The sequence below is a fragment of the Rhinopithecus bieti genome, unplaced genomic scaffold (genome assembly GCF_001698545.2).
Source record: "Rhinopithecus bieti isolate Rb0 unplaced genomic scaffold, ASM169854v2 scaffold_68895, whole genome shotgun sequence".
NCBI lineage: Eukaryota > Metazoa > Chordata > Mammalia > Primates > Cercopithecidae > Rhinopithecus > Rhinopithecus bieti.
In genome coordinates, this window is record NW_016826689.1 from 1,307,044 (window position 1) to 1,314,532 (window position 7,489).

General features: G+C 40.7%; 1 long non-coding RNA gene across 1 annotated transcript; it reads right to left on the reverse strand.

The window, feature by feature from the left end:
• Positions 1-3,136: 3,136 nt before the first annotated feature.
• LOC108523030 (uncharacterized) lies at positions 3,137-7,146 on the reverse strand. The gene is made up of 3 exons (XR_001883671.1): positions 7,084-7,146; positions 5,246-5,375; positions 3,137-4,340 (listed from the first exon to the last, which is right to left on the reverse strand). It is a non-coding gene; the product is annotated as an uncharacterized LOC108523030 (long non-coding RNA).
• Between the last annotated feature and the right edge of the window lie 343 nt (positions 7,147-7,489).

Below are 7,489 nucleotides of genomic sequence, written 5' to 3' on the forward strand. Positions count from 1 at the left end.
AGGTATCCCTTAGCATAGTCAAGCTGACACATAAAATTAACATAAAACTCACAAACCTCATCACGGATGGAATAAAATCAACTTCTTTGTTCTCTCAAGGCTATGTAATACATGTGTTACCAAAGAATAAAACAAACACCAGGGGTGTTTTTTTTTTTTTTAGAAGTTTAGTCAATATATTTTCCCAATAAAAAAACACCACCAGTGAAGAAGCTCTCCAAGTAGTTCTCTGACAAGTCAAGGAGATGGTGGCGCCTGTGATGTGCTAGAAAAGCCCCGGTAGAAGGTGGGGGAGGCCCATGTTGCTGATGCTAATTTAAGATTAAAAACTGGAACTCTTGATAAAATAATATGATTCATAAGTTAGTCCATGGTGGATTAAAATCAGTCCCAGGATTCATAAATCAGGAAAAGCCTTCCTTTGAGTTCAGGAGGTATGTAGTTTCCTTGGTCCAACTCAAAATTCAAGGTTGTTTAACAGCATTAGCTGATTGGAACCATGGTGGTGGACACAGCAGTTAGTGTTCATATAGCCTAAGGCAAGCACTGCTGTAAGTGGAACCTATCAGAGCTGAGACCAGTGTGATCAGGCTTGGTGCCTAGGGAGTAAAATTTAGAGAGGTGCTTACTCTTGGCCTCATGCTGGTGTGGGGTTCACATCTGAAAGTGAGTGTCTCGTTAAATATTCCGTCCTAGGTGCTCCAATTTTCTCATCCTCATCTTGGTCCTGCTCTGAACACAGAGATTCAGATTGTGTACCGAGATTTTAGAGTCTCATAGGTAGGTGGGAGGTGTTTCAGGAAAAGAGGCCTAGTGTATTTCAAAGCTGACAGGGACCTTAGATGCCACCTTTATACTATCCTTCCCATTTGAGAGAAAAGCAAACAAAATCCAGAGAAGACAAATTGTTCAAGTCACAAAAATGACCGAAGTCTTCTGAATCTCAGTGTGAGGGCAGCTGGGGATCACTCCCCTCCTCAGCATGGAGTCTGGTAGATTGATCATGGGGCTACCGTATTCATTTCATTTTCCCTGACTTTGTCAATGACAGAATGCAGTCAGTGTACATGTACCTTTACTGGGCTGCTATGTGCTCAGAGGAAGTCAGTGTGGAGGGCAGAGAGGAGGGTGGGGACTGGGAGACAAGGAGTTAACTTTTATGGATTTCTACATTTGGGTCAGACACTGTGTAGAGGATTTTGTATATATCATTTTATTTCTTCACAACACCCTGACAAGAGGATATTTTGTCCCCGTTGAAAAGATGAAACTGAACTTAAAAAACTGAGCTAGCAAAAGGCAGAACTGGGATTTATAGACGGGTCTGTCAGGTTCTGTATCAGTTGGAGCTCTTTTAGTTGCAAGTGACAGAAAACCTAACCAAACTGTCAGAAGCCAAAAGAGGTCTGTTGTCTTACGAAACTACCAAGGCCAGAAGGATCCCTAACTTTTCTCAGCTGGATTTGTCATCTAGTCTCAGCCTCTCCTTCTCTCTTAGTTCTGCTCCCCTTCCTTTTATCATTGTTCTTAGGCTTCGGTTTGACAGTAAGACGGCTGCCAGCAGTTCCTGGAAAATTTCTGCCAGGTTCAAGTTCAGAAGAAAAGAAGAAAACGTATTCTCAGTCGTTCTAGGAAATATCGTATTGTATTTCATTGATTCTGAATGGGTCACATGCACACACAGTGGCCAAAAATAATGTGATGCTGTGATTGGTCAGGCATGAGTCAGATACTTGCTGCTAGAGCCACAGGTGGTATTAATGCCACCTGACGCACATGGTTTGAGAATGGAGAGAGCTTTTTTCTGTTAGCAGAAAATGGGTAATAGGGCTAAGAGGAAGCAACTTCAGCTGGCACCATGGGCTCCTACATCTGATGCCATTAATAAAACCCAAAAAGAGGATGTAAAATCAAACCACTGGGGAAATATATTTGAGGCTTAGGAGTTACAGTGAAACCTCCCTAATATTTCAGGATCGTGCACAATTGGGGCAGAGAAGAGGCATTGTAATATAACCCCCTGAGTGTAGCATGATGACATAATTGAATCAAAATATGTAGGCTTAGAAAGAAAAAAAAATCTCCTCTCACTGTGTCACCAATTACCAGAGGACTAGGAAGTAATATAAATGTGGGCCTACAGATAAAATAAGTAGTTTGTGTAAAATCATCTCAGTTTCATTTCAGGATCATGTTAAAATAAATTCACCAGGTAGCCCATTGGATTTGAGTCATCAGATGGAATTCAACAAACATTTTCTAAGTACTTCAGTGTGTGCTATACTGGAGTAGCTGGTGGGGAGGGAAGCTTCCGTTGAAGGAAAACCCCAAACACAGAATAGGAGATTGAATCAGCAAAGTCAGACTCTGGGACAGCCGGGCTGGGGTGGTGGGGGGGCAGGCAAAGAGATGAAGGCTTGCTGTGGGGCACCCTTGCGGTCCTCTGCTGAAACTGGCCCCGACCCCACCAAGGCTTCCAGGTGCCAGCTCCTGCATTTCTTTGCCTCAGGACTTTCTGTTGCTGTAAGAGACCCTTTTTCCACCTACAGCAGGCAGGAAGAGTCAGGGAAGTAACTTCTGTACCATCCCAGCACCAGCAACCCTCAGCCAATGACTAGTGGAAATGAATGCTGGCATAGCAAGCTCCCTTGCCCTTCTAGGGGTGGGGGTGGGTGGCTAACGCAGGGATTTGTGTTTCAGACTGACTCCCAGGCGTTCCTCAATGGGAGTAAGCTCCAGTTGCCCACACTGATAGCTGGCTTGATAACGCACCCTGCATTGATGGCCTTCCCTTCTTTGTCTCACTTCTCCACTCCCCTACTGGTCTTCACATCTCAAATAAACTACTTGCATTCAATTTCTTGCTTCAGGATCTGCTGCTGGGGAAAGCAAAGACTGGAGATGGAAATTGCTGCTATTGAAGATGTGGATGTGTGACTGTGGACCAGGCAATGCCTAAGGACCACGCAAGTAACAACTTCAATATTGCGTCAGCTTCTGTGCCTACCTTCAGAGACTAGATTGTGTTTTTTCCAAAATTCCAAATAGGGCTTTGTCTATTTTAGGTATTGAAAGAGAGTGTATTAGTCTTTTCTCATGCTGCTAATAAAGACATGCCCAAGACTGGGCAATTTTGAAGGGAAAGGGTTTAATGCACTCAGAATTCCACATAGCTAGGGAGACCTCACAATAGTGGCAAAAGATAAAGGAAAGGCAAAGGAGTGTCTTCCATGGTGGCAGGCAAAAAGGGCTTTTGCAGGGGAACTCCCATTTATGAGATCATCAGATCTCATGAGACTTATTTAGTGCTATGAGAACAGTATGGGGGCAACTGCCCCCATGATTCAATTATCTCCACCTGGTTCCATTCTTGACACGTGGGGATTATTACAAACCGAGGTGAGATTTGGGTGGGGACATAGATAAACCAATCAGACGGTATCCAAGCCTTGAGCCCTTGAGAAAATGTCAGAGAAGCTCAGCAGCAGGAGTCAGGTGACGTCAGCCTCACCTTTTGACACTCTCTTTCTTTATCTTTATGCCGTGGCAACATCTCATGGCTTTCTCTTTTCCCCAAGTCCGGCGCTGTTTCCTCTTTCCTTGCTGTACTATTCCTTGTGATTTTTTCTTCCTATCTGGAGATAACCCATTTCCTTGTCGATCTTGTAAAATCCTTCTTTAAGACTCAGCTCTTGAGTCCTTTCAGAGTAGTGAATGTTTCCCTCCCTAATAGCAGCTCCATATCATATTAAGTTATTGTGTTGCACTCCTGCTGTCCCTCGCTGTGCCTGCACCCAGATTGGAAAAGTGAAGAGGGCAAGAACTGTGTTCATCAGAATCCTCAGCGTGAAAGTGTTCCAGCAGCAGGAAATAGGACTAGGGGAAGAAGAAATTGAGCATCTAGTCTTGAAGTGGGCCGGGCAACACAACAGAGTAGAAAGCATTTTTGAGCTTGCTGCTGGAGGTTTATGCTTGGGGGTCATGGAGAATTTTTAGAGAAGTTGAAAGAGGCAGCCACATGGGAACACGGGAACACAATGCCTATTTAGAACAGAGCAAGTGGCTTGGGTACAGGAGAGTTTCCAGAGGGTAGGGAGATGAAGCTGGGCATGGTGGACCTTCAGGAGTAGACCATGGAACACCAGCAGCAAACATCATGTCCCCTAAGACTTTATAAGAATTGCAGAATTTGGGCTCACTGAAAAAGAATCTGCATCGTAAGAAGATTCCCAGGTGACTGGTATGCACATGAAAGTTCCCAAAACCCTAGGAAGTTCTTGCAGATTTTGAGATCCAGCAGTGATGTGCTCAGGCAGAGTAGCCAAGGTCTCCTCTATCACCTGAGCAATGCAATACAGAATTACTTGAATTAATTTTAAATTATCAATGACCCTAAGCTTCTATTTTCCATTTCTCTTCTTGATGAAGCCAGAGATGACCTTGACTGTTTTTGTCAGCAACTTGCTTTACTACCTTCTCCCCTTTACAGATGGTTTTTATGTGGGAAGCTGCTTGACAGAGGGGAATGGCGCTATATAGCAGTCCTTTGGATATAAGAAGAGGTGTATCTATTCCCATTTTCCCCTTCCTTTCTTCTGCCTTCCCTCCCTCTTTTCCCTTCTTCCTTCTCTCCTCATGAAACACATGATGAATTCACCTCCTTGCGTTCCAGGGATGCAGAGATCAGGTGAAATTAACATGTCAATCAGAAGAAAAAATTCAAATTGACCTGTCATTTTACATTTAAGATGTTTGAATGTATATTCTTGTTTCAGAGACTAGGCTACCAAATAAAAGTTCTAACATAGAATTTTTATATTAGAAATTATTTCAAAACAGTGTTTTAAAATTTACTGTTACCCAAAATTTAAACCTACTCCTGGCTTCCTACTATTTCTGGACAATTACCACCTTGCCACAGCTGTTTTAAACATGGACAAGTATATGTCTCAGAAAATTTACTAGCAGAAAAATGACAGGCAATATTATGACAAAATCGTGACAGATTTTTTACACTGATATATTAATCAGAGGGCTTATGTAGCATCTCAATGTGACCAAATAGTAATTATAGTGTGGATGTTTTAGTGGTTACCTGAATAATTTCAAGCATGACTGCAAATATCTTTCCCTTAGCAGCATAAAAAAACTATTACTTCATTGTTTGTCAAAATAGCCTTGGGCTATGTCTCTAGGATGCCAGTTATAAGTCAATTACCAGCTACCAGGAAATAGATATACTCACTTAGATCTAAGTAATTGAATTCTTTAATTTGCGGCCAATGTTCTTGTGTGAAAGCTGCCTATGACCAGGAAATATGTACAGTGCAGATTAATAACTTGACAGGTTAGTATTATTTTGAATGCATGGTTTCCTGTGTACAGCAAAAAGAGTGAAATGCATTGTTTAGTATCTTGCACATAGTAGGTGCTCAATGAGCCTTGTTGGAATGTTGTCATAAATAGAGCAGGCTTTAAAACAGCACTTCTTCTGTCCATTCTATATGTCTATTCAGTGCTTTTCTATAAATAGTCTGCATTGATTCCAATCCATGTAACCATTGTGTGACTTGATTTTAAGTGCCTTTAAACTTAAAAAATGATGCTCTACAGGAATATTTAAATGAGGTTCAGTTGGACAACATGAATGTTGATAACAGGAGAATTAATTAAGTCATAGGAACTATCTTGCCACTAATTCAATGTGATAGACTTGGGTTGATTACCCTATCTGACCGTATTGCTGGAATTTCTCTTTTAATGCAGGCAGAGTTTTCTCATCTGAGATAGAGAAACTCTTTCCAACACAAACTAGACAAGTGTAGCTGGTATTTGCAAAAGGGATAGACTCAAGAGGGAGATGATGAGTGAGTCCTCCTAAGAAGGGGAGGCTTTCTGGATAGAACTGTGCTGAAGAGGTAGCAATGTTTAGCCAAACAAAGAAGAAAACACTGCTTAGAGGTTAACAAAATAGTGTACTTAGAAATTGAACTTATTACATTCCTACCCTGTGGGTTAGGGTTTTCAAATCCAAAATGAAGCCCTTTTTCTTGGGTGTGTATAATCTCAATTAATCAAAACTCTTAATTAAGCCTTCATTTCTAGAAGGGAAATCATATAAGCTTTGAATCAGACAGAAAAGGGTTCTAACTACATTCACACAAACAACATAGTCTCCCTGAGCCTCTGTCACAGTATTTGTAAAGTGGGTTTATTGTAAAAATTAAATGAGATGATGTATGCAAACATTAGTCACTGCAAATTCCTGGCACATGGTAATAACAATGCTAATATTTGTTCCCCAAAAGGAAGCTTCTAAGATTTGAGCTAGGATTACTTAAGTCTTTAATACTTTCTTGTGCAAGCCATGTGGTATTGCTCTGCTTTTATTTTCTTATCTATAAAATGTGGAAAATGGTAGTACCAATATTATAGAGTTTTTTTTTTAGGAATAGCTGAGAAAAAAATGTATAAAATAATGATACCAATGTCAGGCACAAAGTAAGTGATTGAAAATATTGGGTGTTTTAATTATTATTACATATTTTTTTTACAACCTCCACTAAGTGAAAATATACATCTAGAGAAATCTTAATAGAAATAGTTGCTATTAGTTGAATGTCTCCTTTATTTGAGGCACTATGCTAAAAGCTAATAAGTATATTTCAATTTAATCTTTACAACTACATAGCAAAAGAGATGTTATTATCCCCACTTCAGATATAAGAATACAGGGCTCAGAGACGTCATGTAATTTGCCAGAAACTACAGAGTTAGTTAAGTCAGAGTGACAATTTTGAGATTGTACATCTTCATCTAATTCTGTAGCTAGCACTCTTTCTGCTCTACTACACTACCACCAGAGTGCGAGTGTAACTCTGACTGGATAAGGAAGCAAAAATGACTCTGAGTTGTACATAAGGGGTCGCAGATAATTTTTGGAAGGAATATTTTCAATAGGACAGAGATGAGAACTTGTTAGATCTATGCGTAGAAGAGGTGTTATTGGTCCATTCTCATGCTGCTATAAAGAATTGCCTGAGACTGGGTAATTTCTATAGGAAAGAGGTTTAATTGACTCACAGTTCCACATTGCTGGTGAGGCCTCAGGAAACTTACAATCATGGCAGAAGGCAAAGGAGAAGCAGGCACCCTCTTCACAGGGTGGCAGAATGGAGTAAGTGCAAGCAGGGGAAATGCCAGATGCTTATAAAACTCTCAGATATTGTGAGACTCACTCATTATCATGAGATCAACATGGGGAACTTGCCCCACATTCCTGCCCTTGGTCCTGCCCTTGAAGTGTGGGGATTTTTACAATTCAAGGTGAGATTTGGTCGAGGACATGGACAAACTATGTCAGAAAACATGTGTGTGTTTGAAACTGATGAGGATGGGAACAAGAGAAGGAAAAGGGAAAGGTGAGAATTCTGAAAACAAACTTAGCTTTTATATATATATATATATATATATACATATATATATATAT